Below are 18,155 nucleotides of genomic sequence, written 5' to 3'. Positions count from 1 at the left end.
CAAGAAAAAGCCTTTTAGGGACATTGGGGCGGGAGGAGGGAGGAGTAACGGGAGTGGAGGATAAGGGAGTGGTTGTCGGAGGTGTATGTCTGCTGCTTTTGTGTACAGGTGCATGGGCTGTATGTGTATGTGAGGTGGATGGCTGTTGGGTGTCTGAGTGCTTGTGTTTGTGTCTTTTAGGAAGGAGGGACACACACAGTGGGAGAGGACACAGGGGACGCGTGCATGAATTTTGTGGAGGTGTCTGCTAGTGAGGTGTGTATTCTGCTTGGTGTGGTGATGCTGATAGTGGATGTTGATGTAGTGCATGCAGGTGTGAGTGTGGAAGCAACTGGGAGAGGGTTGGAGGATGAGGAGGAGGGGAGACACTGGAGGCTGTAGATGTTGTCATGTCTGCAACGGGATGTTGTTTGTGTGAGTGCCTGTGGAATGAAGTGTGGTGCTTGTGTTTGCCTGTGACATTCTTGGGTGTTGCCTTGTGTACATGCACGTCTGTTTGTGTGCTTGGGATTGGTTGGGGTTAAGGAGAATGGGACTGGGAAGTGGAAGTTTGAGGGGGGACGGTTGAAACAGGGACAATGGCTGCCAAAAGGGAGGAGGCCAGACCCTGCATCGATCTCTGTTGGGCGACCAAAACACCATGGATGCCCTCCAGGAATGCATTGCATTGCTGCATCTGGGATGCCAGCCCCTGGATTGCATTCACAATGGTTGACTGCCCTACAGAGATGGATCTCAGGAGGTCAATAGCCTCCTCACTCAGAGCAGCAGGGTTCAATTGGGCGGGGCCTGAAGTGCTTGGGGTGAAGGAGATGCCCATCATCCTGGGTGAGCGGACACGAGCAACTTGCTGAGGGGCTACTGGGAGGGCAGTGCTGGTACGGGGGTGGTGGCTGTACCTGCAGCTGGGGTGGTCACAGAGGTGTCCGCCACCACCAGGTAGCTCCCATCAGAGGAGGTATCAAAGTCTGTGTTGTCCACTCCAGTCTCCGCAGTGGTGATCCCGTCGCCCTCCGTCCCACTGATTCCCTTGGTGTCAGTGGACTCTGCCTCGAGGGTCCTGTGGGATGCAGCTCCCTTCTTTCCCATAAATATGGGAAAGAAATTAACCCAAAAGAAGCAGAATTAAGCACTGTTTTTTGTAACTCATGTTTTGATTTGTCCCTACCTGCCGCCCTGTTTGATGTTTTTGAATAATCTCAAGGTGGCAAATAGTTATGGCCTGTATGCAAACCCATCCTATACTGGTATGAAAGAACAACACGCAGTGAATCCCGTGCCCCGGGTGGCATGCTTAAATTACAATTTATAGACTGCACATGTAACACTCCAGCGGCTGTTCTTGTTCATGTTTTGTTTTATTGTTGTCTGTAGGGAGCTCAAACTATGTATCTGCCAGCAAACCACTGTATGGGCACACTGATCCTCCGGTGTAGGTTGAAGATACGGACAGATATTGGCCTTCCCTTAGGGTGGCTACAGGATCTAGACCCCTATGCTATGAATCCTCTTGTTATAGATTCACCCTAGGCAGGATAGGGTTATAGGGTCCCCCCTTTCTAGTAATTACCTTGAGATTATTCAGCACTCTGTACCGCACCAAGACCAGCCCCTTAAACATTCACCTTCCCCCACCACCATCCCCGATCCAGAAACAGTTGCACATTCACCTCTGCAGCTAGTTGGATTCGTCCGCACCCGAGCCCCGACCTCCAGCCAGCAGGCAGGCCTCTAGTTCCCCTCACCTGACTGATAACGGATGCTGGCACAGCCCCAGCGCGTCCTCCCGCCTCAACGCCACACCCTCCGCCGCTGCCCACACCCCAAAAGATTTTTTCCCAGCCTGCTCAGCAGGCGGGTCAACTGACTTCCATCTATGCATTATCAACCTCCTAGCCGTTATGAAGCCTAGATCCAGGAATCGCGCCTCCGCTCTATGCTGCTTACCCCTGGGAAATAGGCCCAGCACACACACCTTCCAACTGAACGGAACCGGGCATGCCGTGCACTTCAATAAGCAGTCGACCACCGCCTTCCAAAAGCGGTGCAGGGACCCACAGGACCATATCATGTGCAGCAAGTCAGCATCTATAGAAGAGCAGGGGGGGCATTCCGCATCCTGACGAGCAAAATACCTGTTCACACGAGCCGGAGTAAGATATGCCCTGTGAATGATATAGAACTGGATCAGGCGAAACCTAGAATTCCGAGGGACATTAACATGTCCAGAAAGGGCTAACCTCCACTGCGTATCCGCAAGTGAGGCGGTAGCATCCCGGTCCCAGACCACGCATAGGGTATCACACTTCAAGGCCGTGTGTATGCGCAACGTGTCGGTGAACCATCTGATCAGGTGCCTATCCTGCCCCACCACCTGTATGTACTGTACCAGCAAGTGCGTGGGAGGGGCCACTGACATGTCACCCCACCTGGATTCTAAAGACCTTAACAGTGTATAGTACAAAAGGAACTGCCCTGCTGGCAGCCCCGACTCCTGAACCAAAGTAGGAAACGGAATCACACTGCCATCATCATAGAGATCACCCAGAGTGCACAACTCCACTTCATGCCACAAGCGCAGCTCAGAACTTGACATAATCTTAGGGCCACGAGGGGTTCCCAGCAAAGCTAGAGCTGGAGCAAATGGAACCACCCCCCCCAGTAAGACGTAAGGATCTACGATAGCAGCTACAAGCCACCTTGAGGAATATTTGTCCCGGTGATACCCCGCGTGTAAGTGGGTGAAATAGGTGTGACACCTGCGCAAGGGACCAAGGACCCTCCATAGTCGCTGTGTCTGTGAGATGAAGGCCTGCCAGCCACTAAGATACCCACTGAAGCTGGGAGGCCAGATATTAGTGCTCCAGATTAGGGACCGCCAGGCTGCCTTTCTCTAACGGCAAATACAACTTTTTCAGCGCAACCCGACATCGACCCCCATTCCAAATGAAGTCCCTCAAGGTAGGTTCCAGTTTCCTAAAAAAGTTGGGAAGGGATATAGTGCGGGAGGATAGAAAAGTAATAGAGCAGGCGCGGTAAAACTATCATTTTCAGCAGCGCTATCCTGCCTGCCACGGACAGCGGCAGTGTCTGCCAAAATGCCATCTGGGACTTAATCGAGGATACCGCCCTCCTAAGGTTCCCATCTACTAGGTCTTCCTCCCCATGATAAATACGGATGCCTAGGTACCAGAATGTATGAGGCTGCCAGGGAACCACGTTCCCTGCAAGACAAAGCTCCGGGTCCGGTAGCACAGGGTCAAAGGGGAAGAGGCATGATTTGGACAATTAACTTTTATGCCAGACAGCGAGGCAAACTGCTGCAACAGGGTCCCAACCTCTGGGGGGATACTCGTCACATCCCGGAAATACAGCAGAAGGTCATCAGTGCACAGCGACGCCACATGCAGGCCGTCCCCAAGGGTAATACCCCAGTCAGTGCCCCTATTCCGCAAAACCGCCGCCAGTAGCTCCATGGCAAGGGAAAAAAGCAGCGGGGAGAGGGGGCAACCCTTCTGCGTACCTCTACACACCTTAATGGGTTCTGATATAATGCCCCCCACCCTGACCGGAACCTGAGGATTAGTATATAGTAACTTAACCATTCGAATAAAGTGAGGCCCGATACAAACCGCCGCAGTACTCTGAAAAGATACGGCCACTCCAGAGAATCGAAGGCTTTCTCCAGATCAAGAACAAGGCAACCCACTCATGGCCAGTCCCACCTAGCATAGTGCATGATGCGGAACAGTCCCCTGATATTATGTGACGTATCTCTCGCCGGCACAAATCCATTTTGATCCAGATGCACCAGGCCTGGCGTTATAGGTGCGAGTCGCATTGCTAAAGTTTTGGCCAGAATTTTGTAATCCGTAATAAGCATTGCTATCGGCCGATACGACCCCAGCTCTACCGGGTCTTTACCGGGCTTGGGAAGGGACAAAAGCAGTGCCTTCCCCTGTGATAATGACACACAGCCCCTTTGCTCTGCCTCCTCATAAACACGGAGTAGCTTGGGCGCGAGTATGAAGCTAAATACTTTGTAAAAGTCGGCCGGCAGACCATCCGGGCCCGGCGTCTTACCAGACGCCAGCTCACAAATACTGGCCTGTATCTCAGCAAGATCAAGAGGCTCCTCTAGGGCAATCCCCTGGTCCACCGTCAACTGTGGGAGTTCCACACTAGCCAGGAACTCCGTACAAGATTGTCCAGAGGAGCTCACCCTTGAGGCATACAAGACCTGGTAATGCTGCGTAAACTCCCTTGGTGTATACAACAGCTGCCCGGATTCCGAGCGAACCTCCATAATCAGGCCATGGTCACGGTCCCCCCTGACCAGCAAGGCCAGAAGTTTACCCGACTTATCCGCCGAATCGTGCGATTTTGCTGAGTGCGCAGCATAATTCAGGCATCATAGCCATTCAAGCAGCGAAAGCTGCTCAGCTCGAGCCCCGGCTAACCAGGCCTCATCCGCAGGGCTCCGTGCGGCCTCTCTCTGTGGGCATAAAATGCCTCGTTCTATGCGGGCTAGGTCATGCTCAATTGAACGACGTAAATTTCACTTAGTCCCCATACAATGGCCTCGGATAAATACCTTGAACGCGTCCCACTCCATTAGGTCCGAAGAGGCAGTACCATTGTTGTGCTAAAAAAATTCAGGGATCGCTATTTCCAAAGATGCCTTAAAGGCTGCATCTTCTCAGAGCTCAGGGCGGAGCTTCCAGGTAGGAACAGCCGAGGGGGGGGAGATTCCAACTCAACTGGGTTGTGATCTGAGAGCGTACGCCCTTAGTAATCCACACCCCCAACCACAGAGGCCAGGTCCCTCGGTGCAGAGTATTCTATCCAACCTTACATGGAGGGTGTGCGGAGCAGAGTAGTATGAGTAAACTCTATCCACAGCATTCCGCTGTCTCCAAATATCTATCAGGTGCCACTGTTGCGTCCAATCTAGCAACCCACACGCTGTAACCACCGCAGGAGACGTAGGCAATGGGGGGAAGGAACGATCTAAGTCAACATCAAGCACACTATTAAAGTCCCCTCCCAATAACCAGGGATATTCGCTCCAGCCCGCTAAGTGGCAGGACAGACTACGCAGTAAAGGAGTCTGATCCACATTCGGTGCGTATATAGGGCCCAACACTATGGCTCGACCCGCAAGTCGGCCACGAACCAGGGCAAACCTCCCCTGCGGGTCTATGATCTGCTCCTCTGCTGCAAAGGGGACACCTGCTTTAATCCAAATCAGTGCACCTCTGGCATAAGTGGAGTGCCCCATAGCATATAGTTGCCCCCACCAGCGCCGCTGCAAACGAGGGAGCTCCAAATGCACCAAGTGGGTCTCCTGCAAAAAAGCGAGGTGGACCGAGTGTCTTTTAAGGTATGAGTATATGGAGTATCGGCGCTTAGGTGTGTGTATGCCACGCACATTCCAAGTAACCGCAATATAGGAATTCCTGGCAGCTTCCATTTAGAACACCCCTCTACCACTCCTCCTGCCCGCAGGCGTGACACCGCGCACGCAGTAACAAACTCCCAGCACCCGGGCAAGCACCTTGCACATAGCCTCCAGCGGAACCAAAACAAAATAAATACAACCAGAGCAGATAAACAACGGTCTCCGCCCAAACCCAGCAACTTAACCATCCAACAGCATAATCACACATTCTAAACCTCTGTTAGTAGGAGATTGGGGCAGGCCAACTCACTCAGTAAAAGAAGCGTTTACTAAGCCGATCAACCCGGCAAGGGCAAATAACAGAGGCGGGGTGGCAGCTATTTGCAGTTTTTGTAAGCAACAGTCAGTGACAGCTGTAGCATCCTCGGCCATCCGGAGAACCAGCCCATGTGAAGTCCTCACGCCCCGCAGCCGCAGCAATCGCTGACATGTAGTGAAAAATATATAAACTCTGCTGCTTAGGGGGCCAATGAGCCCCTACCAGGGGGTTACAGCACCATCGAGTCCACCAAACAGGGCTCCGCCGGGCCTAGAAGAGCTTGTCCACTGTGGCAGGAGTCACCGACGGGCACTCTTGAAAACCCAACTCCGAGAGTCGGTCTGGCGTAGTCGGCAGGTCATTGGGAGGCTGAGAATTCTCAGTTTCTGATTCCGACGCAACCAGCGAGACACTTATAGCCGCAGCCGATTGAATCGCCTCGCGCTGTTCCTGTATGAGCTGTTCCAGGTCCGGCGCATCTGCCGCTGCCTCCACAGTCACACTGCTTCCCTTGCGGCCTTGCCTCGCCCGGCTGCACATGCTCCTCGATGCGGGCAGATTCCTCTCTCTCTCCTGGCCCGAGACGCGTCCCGTCGACTCCAACCATTCCCACGCCGCTTCTGGCGTGGTGAAGAAATGAGCCTTGTTCTCAGCCACAATCCGGAGTTTTTGCGGGAAACAGTAGAGAGTAGTCGAGGCTTAGGGTTTGGAGTCTGCGCTTAGGAGGCCCGGTCTCTTTGCACCGCCAACGTATAGTCCGGAAACAGCATTATTTGTGCATTGTCCACTCTGGGCGGTGAGGATGATCTCACAGTCTTGAGTATAATGTCACTGTCAGTGTAGTGGAGCAAGCCAATTATAAAGGGGCGTGGACCGATCCCCAGTGGCCTGGGCTGCGTGGGGATTCGATGAGCCTGTTCCACCGAGAAGAAAGGAGTCAGTGCACCAGCCGGCACCAGTCATCGGAGCTAGCTCTCCGAGTAGGCCACAGCATCCCGGCCCTCCACTCCCTTCGGCAAACCCATCACGCGTATGTTGTTTCTTCTGGTGCGGCCCTCCGCGTCTTCCACACGACGCTCGAGCTCCTCCACTCGCATTAAAACATCCCCCATCATGGACTCCAAACGCGATGTCGCTGGTGTCAGCTCATCCACACGCGCTTCAATCGTACCTGTTTTGTCAACCAGGTTAAGGTGGTCAGCGTGCAGGAGTACAAGGTCGCTAGCCACTTTATCGATCTTAGCCTCCAAAGATGTGCGGGCTCACTCCAGCGAGTCCCCCATGCGCTCCACCTCAGCCAGCACAGCATCCAACTTCCGGCTATCCTGCGCTGCAGCTTCTTGGGACCTCCCAGTCCCAGTGCCAGATCGAAGGCGGCCCGTCCCCGCCATAACCAGGGTAAACGCAGGCTCCAACCAGCTCCACTCCACTCGCCGGTTGCCTCACCACCAGTTCCAGTAGGCCAGAGCCCTTCAGTGCACACCACCAGCTCCGGAATACCAGGCCAGGGAGTTGCTGTAATCAATGCAGTGCTCTCTCAGCAGGCTGGGCCTTCCAAGGCGACCCCCAACCTCGCCCGTGTTCCACCTCGCTTTCCCAGGTCCTCCCTGCCAGGCACTAGAGGGGGCCCGCTCTCCAGCACACTCGTCTCCTCAGCTGGCAATAATGGCGCTCCCCTGCCACCTCCGACTGCAGGCAGAAGATCACCTCCCCGGGTCTACTCCCTGGGCCGGGCCCGCTTGCCTGCACCCCCAATACTGAACTGTGTAGCGGCACGAGCAGCCCAGCCCACCTTCGTTCCGCCACTTTCCTCCCGTTCCGGGGTCTCAGGTCTCCTCTCATCTCACACGGGCTGTTGTTGGTGCCCCTCAAAGTCAGCTCCGCCAGGGGGAGACCGGTGGCCCAGCCACATGGCCAGCAGGCGCAGCTCTCCCCTGTTGTTCCAGGCACTCTCAGCGGGGAGCTCACTCCCATCCCTGCGGGCTCGTAGCCTCCCCCGCTCCTTTACACCCCAGACGGGGTAACTGCTCACCTGGGGGGGCCCCGCCGCAGTCCGTCCCCACAGGCCGAGCTCTTCTCCGTCGTTGCTTCCCGCCGGGGGGGCGGCACTGGGCTCCACCTCCGCTCGAGCCCTCACCGCTGACCGACACCATCCGCAGCGGGCGCCACCAGCCCCCTATCCCCTGTACAGCATCGGATCAGCCGGGCGGGACGCGGAGCTCTCCTAGCTCGCGTCCGTCATGCTCGGCAACTTAGCCACGCCCCTGTGCTGTTGCCTCCCTCATGATGTTGGCCATGTCTGCCAGCACCCCCGTTATGGAGATCAGGGTGTTGTTGATGGCGTGCAAGTCCTCCCTGATCCCCTGATACTGTCCCTCCTGCATCCGCCTGTTCTCCTGCACATTGTCAAGGATGTGGCCCATTGTGTCCTGGGAATGTTGGTAGGCTCCCAGGATCACAGAGAGTGCCTCCTGGAGAGTCGGTTCCTTGGATCTGTCCCACCCCTGGTGCACAGCAGTCCTCCCAGTGTCCCTGTGGGCATGTGCCTCTGTCCCCTGAATGGTGTGCCCACTGCCACTGACCCCAGGTCTCTGATTGTCTTGTGGGTGAGGTGTGGCCTGGGGTCCCTGTACAGGTGGGCACACTGCTGATTGACGTGTCCTGGGGACAGAGGTGTGGGTACGCTGGGTGGGTGCTGCGGTGTTTGATCTTGATCGTGGAGTCTCTGCAGTGGTCTGTGAGTGGGCTTGGGTGACCGACTGTCCAGTGGTCCCTAATGTGAGATGGCATGCAGGTATCTGGGGAGTAGTAAATATTGACTTACCAGTGTCCAGTCTTCCAGCAACTCCAGCGAGTCCCTCAGGATGCGGTACTGCCAGTACCTGCTCCTCCCATGCTGTGAGCTGTGGGGGAGGAGGTGGAGGTCCACCGCCAGTCCTCTGTATGGTGAGCTGGTGTCTTGCTGCTATGGAATGTACCTTCCCCCGTAGGTCATTCCACCTCTTCTTGATGTCGTCCCTTGCTCTTGGGTGCTGTCCCATGGCATTGACCCTGTCCACAATTCTCCGCCATAGCTCCATCTTCCTTGCAATGGAAATCTGCTGTACCTGTGCTCCAAAGAGCTGTGGCTCTACCCTGCCAATTTCCTCCACCATGACCCTTGACTCCTCTTCAGTGAAACGAGGGTGCCTTTGTGGTGCCATGGGTGTTGTATGATGGGTGTTGGTGAGGGTGTGTGATGTGTGATGTGGAGTGCGTGAGGGGTGTCTGGGTGTAAGTGGTGTATGTGTCCAGTTGTCTCTGTGCTCTTCTTCTAAGTCTCCAGGCGGCAATTGTTGTTTGTAAATGGTTGTGTGTAATGTGGGTGTGTGTTTTATAGTGGTATGGGGGTGTGGTGTGTGTATGTGTGTCAGGTGTGTATTTTTGGTATTGGCCAATGTATTCTTGTTTTGTATGTGGGTGTCCATTCTGAGCGTGGCGGTATGTACCGCCAATGGCTTATCGCAGTTGAATGTCCGCCGTGGTGATTCATGGGTCATGATGTGATGGCCATTGTTTTGTTGGCATAACAGTATGGGTTTTGGTACCGCCACTTTATCACTGACCTTTGGGCTGGCAGATTTGTGTATGTGGCTGTTTTCTGTCGGTTTGGTGTGTGTGTGTCATAATATGGTGAATGGATATCCGCTGCCGCGGCGGTAAGTTGGTGGCCGTCAGCGTGGCAGTAAGCAGGATTTACCACCAATGTCTTTAACCCCTTCGCTGCCAGGCCTTTTCCCCCTCCTGTGCCAGGCATTTTTTTGCCTATTTGGGGCAGTTCGCGCTTAGGCCCTCATAACTTTTTGTCCACATAAGCTAACCAAGCCAAATTTGCGTCCTTTTTTTCCAACATCCTAGGGATTCTACAGGTACCCAGACTTTGTGGGTTCCCCTGAAGGAGGCCAAGAAATTGGCCAAAATACAGGGAAAATTTAGTTTTTTTTTAAAAAAAATGAAAAAGTGGCTGCAGAAGAAGGCTTGTGGTTTTTCCCCTGAAAATGGCATCAACAAAGGGTTTGCGGTGCTAAACTCAGCAGCTTCCCAGCTTTCAGGAACAGGCAGACTTGACTTGAATCAGAAAACCCAATTTTTCAACACAATTTTGGCATTTTACTGGGACATACCCCATTTTTGCAATTTTTTGTGCTTTCAGCCTCCTTCCAGTCAGTGACAGAAATGGGCATGAAACCAATGCTGGATCCCAAAAACCTAAACATTTCTGAAAAGTAGACAAAATTCTGAATTCAGCAAGGGGTCATTTGTGTAGATCCTACAAGTGTTTCCTACGGAAAATAACAACTGAAAAAGAAAAATATTGAAATTGAGGTGAAAAAAACATAAATGTTTCTCTACGTTTTACTCTGTAACTTTTCCCTGCAATGTCAGATTATCGAAAGCAATATACCGTTACGTCTGCTGGACTCCTCTGGTTGCGGGGATATATAGGGCTTGTAGGTTCATCAAGAACCCAAGGAACCCAGAGCTAATAAATGAGCTGCACCCTGCAGTGCATTTTCATTCTATACCGGGTAGACAGCAATTCATTTGCTGAAATATAAAGAGTAAAAAATTGCTATCAAGAAAACCTTTGTATTTCCAAAAAGGGCACAAGATAAGGTGTTGAGGAGCAGTGGTTATTTGCACATCTCTGAATTCCGGGGTGAATTACAGGGCATTTCTCAAATAGATGTCTTTTTTACACACTCTCCTATATTTGGAAGGAAAAAATGTAGAGAAAGACAAGGGGCAATAACACTTGTTTTGCTAATCTATGTTCCCCCAAGTCTCCCGATAAAAATGATACCTCACTTGTGTGGGTAGGCCTAGCGCCGGCGACAGGAAACGCCCCAAAGCGCAACGTAGACACATCCAAATTTTTGGAAGAAAACAGAGGTGTTTTTTGCGAAGTGCCTACCTGTAGATTTTGGCCTCTAGCTCAGCCGACACCTAGGGAAACCTACCAAACCTGTGCATTTCTGAAAACTAGAGACCTAGGGGAATCCAAGGAGGGGTGACTTGCGGGGCTCCGACCAGGTTCTGTTACCCAGAATCCTTTGCAAACCTCAAAATATGGCTAAAAAACACATGTTCCTCACATTTCTGTGGCAGAAAGTTCTGGAATCTGAGAGGAGCCACAAATTTCCTTCCACCCAGCGTTCCCCCAAGTCTCCCGATAAAAATTATACCTCACTTGTGTGGGTAGGCCTACCGCCCGCGACAGGAAACGCCCCAAAGTGCAACATGGACACATCCAAATTTTTAGAAGAAAACAGGAGATGTTTTTTGCGAAGTGCCTACCTGTAGATTTTGGCCTCTAGCTCAGCCGGCACCGAGGGAAACCTACCAAACCTGTGCATTTCTGAAAACTAGAGACCTAGGGGAATCCAAGGAGGGGTGACTTGCGGGGCTCGGACCAGGTTCTGTTACCCAGAATGCTTTGCAAACCTCAAAATTTGGCTAAAAAAACACATGTTCCTCACATTTCTGTGGCAGAAAGTTCTGGAATCTGAGAGGAGCCACAAATTTCCTTCCACCCAGCGTTACCCCAAGTCTCCCGATAAAAATTATACCTCACTTGTGTGGGTAGGCCTACCGCCCGCGACAGGAAACGCCCCAAAGCGCAACGTGGACACATCCAAATTTTTGAAAGAAAACAGTGCCTACCTGTGGATTTTGGCCTGTAGCTCAGCCGGCACCTAGGGAAACCTACCAACCCTGTGCATTTTTGAAAACTAGAGACCTAGGGGAATCCAAGATGGGGTGACTTGTGGGGCTCGGACCAGGTTCTGTTACCCAGAATCCTTTGCAAACCTCAAAATTTGGCTAAAAAAGCACATGTTCCTCACATTTCTGTGGAAAGTTCTGGAATCTGAGAGGAGCCACAAATTTCCTTCCACCCAGCGTTCCCCTAAGTCTCTCGATAAAAATGGTACCTCACTTCTGTGGGTAGGCCTAGCGCCCACGAAAGGAAATGGCCCAAAACACAACGTGGACACAACATATTTTTTCACAGAAAACAGAGGTGTTTTTTGCAAAGTGCCTACCTGTGGAGTTTGGCCTCTAGCTCAGCCGGCCCCGGGAGGGGGGGGGCAGAAATGACCTAAAATAAATTTGCCCCACCCCCCCAAGCTCCCCCTGCCCGGGAACGACCCTTGCCTACGGGGTCGCTCCCCCTGCGTGACATTGCGCCAAAAAACAAATCCCCGGTGCCTAGTGGTTTCTGCCCCCTTGGGGCAGATTGACCTAAAATCGGCCAATCTGCCCCCAGGGGGGCAGAAATGGCCTACATACAATTTGCCCCGCAGGGGAGCGACCCTTGCCTGATGGGTCGCTCCCCATCTCTAAAAAAACAAACAAACAAAAAAAAAACACAAAAAAATATTCCCCTGGCGCCTAGAGGTTTCTGCCCCCCCCCCCCGGGGGCAGATCGGCCTAACAATAGGCCGATCTGGGGGCAGAAATGGCCTAAAATAAATTTGCCCCCCAACCCCTATCCCCTCCCCCCCCGGGAGGGACCCTTGCCTACGGGGTCGCTCCCCCTGCGTGACATTGGCGCCAAAAAACAAATCCCAGGTGCCTAGTGGTTTCTGCCCCCTTGGGGGCAGATTTACCTAAAATCGGCCAATCTGCCCCCAAGGGGAGCAGAAATGGCCTAAATACAATTTGCCCCCCAGGGCAGTGATCCTTGCCTGATGGGTCGCTCCCCATCTCTAAAAAAAAAACAAAAAAAAAAAAACACCAAATAAAATTTTCCCCTGGCGCCTAGAGGTTTCTGCCCCCGCCTGGGGGCAGAAATGGCCTAAAATACATTTGCCCCCCCAACCCCCATCCCCCCCCCGGGAGAGACCCTTGCCTACGGGGTCACTCCCCCTGCGTGACATTGGCGCCAAAAAACAAATCCCAGGTGCCTAGTGGTTTCTGCCCCCTTGGGGGCAGATTGACCTAAAATCGGCCAATCTGCCCCCAAGGGGAGCAGAAATGGCCTAAATATAATTTGCCCCCCAGGGGAGCGACCCTTGCCTGATGGGTCGCTCCCCATCTCTAAAAAAACAAACAAACAAACAAACAAACAAAAAAACACAAAAAAAAAAATTCCCCTGGCGCCTAGAGGGTTCTGCCCCCCCCCTGGGGGCAGTTCGGCCTATTAATCGGCCAATCTGCCCCCAAGAGGGGCAGAAATGGCCTAAATACAATTTGCCCCCCCAACCGGCCCCCCGGGAGCGACCCTTGCCTACGGGGTCGCTCCCCTGCGTGACATTGGTGCCAAAAAACAAATCCCAGTTGCCTAGTGGTTTCTGCCCCCTTGGGGGCAGATTGACCTAAAATCGGCCAATCTGCCCCCAACGGGGGCAGAAATGGCCTAAATACAATTTGCCCCCCAGGGCAGCGACCCTTGCCTGATGGGTCGCTACCCATCTCTAAAAAAACAAACAAAAAAAAAATTCCCCTGGCGCCTAGAGGGTTCTGCCCCCTCGCAGATCGGCCTAATAATAAGCCGACCTGCCCCCAGGGGGGGGCAGAAATGGCATAAAATAAATTTTCCCCCCCAACCCCCACCCCCCCCCGGAGCGACCCTTGCCTACGGGGTCGCTCCCCCTGCGTGACATTGGCACCAAAAAACAAATCCCAGGTGCCTAGTGGTTTCTGCCCCCTTGGGGGCAGATTGACCTAAAATCGGCCAATCTGCCCCCAAGGTGAGCAGAAATGGCCTAAATACAATTTGCCCCCCCAGGGCAGTAACCCTTGCCTGATGGGTCGCTCCCCATCTCTAATAAAACAAACAAACAAAAAAAAAACACCATTTTTTTTTTCCCCTGGCGCCTAGAGGTTTCTGCCCCCGCTTGGGGGCAGAAATGGCCTAAAATAAATTTGCCCCCCCAACCCCCATCCCCCCACCCGGGAGCGACCCTTCTCTACTGGGTCGCTCCCCCTGCGTGACATTGGCGCCAAAAAACAAATCCCAGGTGCCTAGTGGTTTCTGCCCCCTTGGGGGCAGATTGACCTAAAATCGGCCAATCTGCCCCCAAGGGGAGAAGAAATGGCCTAAATACAATTTGCCCCCCAGGGCAGTGACCCTTGCCTGATGGGTCGCTCCCCATCTCTAAAAAAACAAACAAACCAAAAAAAAAACACCATTTTTTTTTCCCCTGGCGCCTAGAGGTTTCTGCCCCCGCCTGGGGGCAGAAATGGCCTAAAATAAATTTGCGCCCCCAGTCCCCACCCCCCCCCCCCCGGAGCGACCCTTGCCTACGGGGTCGCTCCCCCTGCGTGACATTGGCGTCAAAAAACAAATCCCCGGTGCCTAGTGGTTTCTGCCCCCTTGGGGGCAGATTGACCTAAAATCGGCAGAAATGGTCTAAATAAAATTTGCCCCCCAAGTGAGCGACCCTTGCCTGATGGGTCGCTCCCAATCTCTAAAAAAAAAAAAAAAAACACACAAAAATAAAGCTTGCCCTGGCGCCTAGAGGTTTCTGCCCCCAGGGGGGGCAGAAATGGCTTAAAATAAATTGCCCCCCCCAGGGAGCGACCCTTTCATAAGGGGTCGCTCCCCTTGCGTGAATTTCACGCAAAGAAAAAACTCCCTGGTGTCTAGTGGTTTCTACCCTCCTTGGGGGCAGATTGGCCTCATCAAAATAGGCCAATCTGCCCCCAAGGGTGGCAGAAATGGCCTAAATATAATTTTCCACCAAGGGGAGCGACCCTTGCCTAAGGGGTCGCTCCCCACCTAAAAAAAAAACAAAAAACGTACAAATAAATTAAAAAAGAAATTATCCCTGGTGCCTAGAGGTTTCTGCCCCCCCCTGGGGGCAGATCGGCCTAATAATAGGCCGATCTGCCCCAGGGGGGGAAGAAAAGGCCTTCCCGAAAACATGCCCCCCCTGGGAGCGACCCTTGCCCAAGGGGTCGCTCCCTTAGGACAATATAAAAAAAAAAAAAAAAAAATCCCTGGTGTCTAGTGGGGTTTCAAAAGCCGGATTGCAAGCAATCCAGCCTTTGAAACCCTCGGAGAGACTTTAAAGGGAAGGAAATACATTTCCTTCCCTTTGAAGCCCCTCCGGGCCTCCCCCACGTGATTGAAAGAGAAATGCTTAGCATTTCTCTTTCAATCGCGCTGGAAGCTCTGCTTCCAGCGCGATGGGGGAGGCCCCTGTGACTAATCAGCGCGCGCTCGCGCGCTGATGTCACGGGGGGGTGGGGGGGTCGGGGGTGGAAGGGGAGCTAGTGAGTGGGGGTGACTCCTGGATACTCCCTAACCAATGCAGAAAAATTCCCAGGCCCTGGGATACCTACATTTTTTGGCAGTTCCTATTTACCTTAGTACAAACAGGCCTAAAAGGCAATGTGCCAGGGCAGTTCCAAGTTGCCTAAAGTCTTCAGCAACATTAAACTTGAGTTCTGAGAACTGGGGAATAAAAGGGAGAGTAGTATGGAAATCACAAGTGTCTTCTCACATCTAACCCTGAAATCCATTTTGAAGCATGCCTTGGACCCACAACAAAAAATGAGATAGAATTCTGCTAAGACAAAGCACGGTCATTCAGTACTCAGGCATGGGATCCACAATAATTGTGTTCTTGTCCTGTTTAATGCCTTTCAGGGGTACACATGTGTTATATATTTCTCAGACAGGTCTTTCAGGCAGGATGTGACACTATAGTGTCAACGGGAGGGTCAGTTAGACCTTGAACGTCTAACTGAGCTCAGAGGGGTCATTCCTGCACATTTAGATCAATCTACACTTCAATGTGGTCTATGGAATAGCTCCTAAAACAGTTTCACACCTCACTAAAGCCAAGCAACTGGAGAGCTAATGTGAAGCATACTCCAGCAGCTACAGGTATGGAAAACATAACTTTATAAAAGTTACTTTCCTAAATATTTATGAAAAAGCAGACTTTACAATTGACTTGGATCTTTAATAACTATTAAAATAGTGGTTTAATTATTTTGTTAGCTGGTCCCAAACCCAAGAAAGCAATATTAATATTTGATTCTGTACTCTAGTTTTCAATATTGGACAGCAAGGACTGCCACAGTGAAAATAGCTTTTCGGGCCATGTTACTCGAGGGACATGATTACATTAATTTTCTACATGTCCCATTTTCAAATTACTATTAATGTTACCTTGAGAGCTACAAGGCCTACAGACAGGTTACTTGTTAATATTTAATAGGGAGGGCTTGAGATGTCATAAATGGGTATTTTAGCAGGATGCATTGCAGGGTTTACACTGCAGCAGTCAGGCTGCAATGGTAGGCCTGAAGCCATGTTTTTTAGGCCCACTGTGAGGATGACACAGTATGCTCTGCAGTCCACAAGTCACATTCTACCTCCAGGCCTTGGTTGCATTTTCTACGCCATATATTAGGGATCTAGAGACAAAATATGTGTTTTTGAGAAATTGGGTTGTTGGTTGAGGGGGCTGTGAGTCCTTCTCTAGCAACAGCCACAATCGTTGTCCAGGTGAACCATAAACAGTCACTAAATAAACCTGTGCTTAACCCTGTAGAAGCTTGGCACAAAAGCTGTCAGGCTTACCTTAAAGGCAATGTGTAAAGTATGTATGTAGCACACAAACAACGATAAAGTGAAAACACAACATAAGAAAAATACCACATCAATCTAGAAAAAATAGAGTAAAAGTTTTAAAAAGTATATGACATCCAAACAATTGAAATCGAATCAGTACAACTGGAGGTCTACAATTTCAAAGTTTTAAGGAAAATATAGCACCAAGAAGCGCAATGTGCCAACTGTGGTTTTCAGGTTGCACCAGACTTGGAAAACGTCACAAGTTCAGGAGACCACAATAGAGCGTGGGCCAGATACAGGGACCGGGTTATTCCAACTGAAAATTGTACCTTATTACCTTGATGCGGGTCATTGTGTCATGCTGTGTCCGTTTCAATGAGGAGCTGCTACGGCTGCAATTTCATATCCTGGGTTGTGCTGCCTCAGTTCAGAAGAGGAGCCACGAGGGTGGCAATGAGAGGTCCTGCAATGAGTTGCATTGCGCTGTGTCAGTTCTGATGATGAGCTGCAAGGACTGCAATTTGAGATCCTACGTCGCGTGGTATCCTGCTGAGTTGGCTCTAATGAAGCTGTTAATCGGGGGCTGTGGTCCGAGGTCCTGCATTGCACTGCGTTTAGTTGCTCCAGACTGTGCTGCATCGGTTCTGAGAGAATCTACAGTTGAACCAGGAGGAGTACAATCTGATGCCAGCCAAGGGTCCAGTCTAGGGGGGCACCACTTGGGGTTCAGGAGTCACTCCAGCAGAGGACAGCAGCAAGGCACAGGCAAGTCCAGTTGCGAATGGGCCGCTGGGCAGATGCAGTACAAGTCTATTGACCTTGCTATGCCCCTGTAACTCAGAACAGGAGAACAGTCAGCTAGCTCTTGAACAATCAGCTAGCTCTTGGAGTCAATCTGGGTGTTCTAGATACATGGAGCAGGTCTAGTCTTCCTCTCTCAGGCAGCAGGGCAGTCTTTCATGCAACATGGCAGCAGGGCAGCCCTTCCAGCAGCAGGGCAGCACAGCGGTCTTTCCTCTGAATCTTTCACAGTTCAGAAATGATCGGAAAAGTGGGTCTGAAGATTCTACTTTTATACCTGGTGCTAGTGTTGAAATGGGAGAAGCTTCTGATGTTTTCCCCCTACATAGGTGTGTAGAATTTCCTGCTTCCCTGCCCTGGTCCCGGTCTGTCTGCAGTCATAATAGGCTTGTGTGAATTTCTTTGTGTGGGAGCTGATGCAGTGATTTTGAAGTACAGGTGACAGACCCTTCCCCTCTTCAACTCAGGATGGCCCTCCTTGAAAGTAACCCTGGCTTTCTATTGAAATACTATACTGTACTGTATAAATGGTTAACTGCCAACTACATCTAGTCATGTGACCCAGAAAGTAGGCTACAACATCAAATGGTTTGGACAAGAAAATGCCAACTTTCTAAAAGTGGCATTTCCAGAACTGACTTAAAAAAGGACTTTACATTAAAGAGGTTTTAAATTACAATTCCTCAGACACCAAAGATAAACCTGCTCCCACACAAAACACTTATTACATGTAATAAGGCAATTACCAGGACATGTAAAACTTATAAGTACAAGTCTAACTTTTTTGATACAGCACATCTATTCCTATGGGGATTTTCAGGCCTACCCAAGGGGTGACATATGTATTAATAGGAACCTTTAGGTCTGTCAAAAGGTTTTTTTGTCAGATTGAAATGGCAGTTTAAAACTGCCCACATAGGGTGCATTAAAGGCTTGAGGTGAAGTGCACAGAGTCCTAAGAGCCAACAAAAACAACTTCAGCAACAAAAAGAAGGTGAAGGCAAAACTTTTGGTGGTGACCCTGCAGAGAGGGCCTGTTAGAAATGGGATCTCTAGTTGGC

Source organism: Pleurodeles waltl, chromosome 3_1 (assembly GCF_031143425.1).
Source record: "Pleurodeles waltl isolate 20211129_DDA chromosome 3_1, aPleWal1.hap1.20221129, whole genome shotgun sequence".
Lineage (NCBI taxonomy): Eukaryota > Metazoa > Chordata > Amphibia > Caudata > Salamandridae > Pleurodeles > Pleurodeles waltl.
This window is presented reverse-complemented; position numbering follows the sequence as displayed.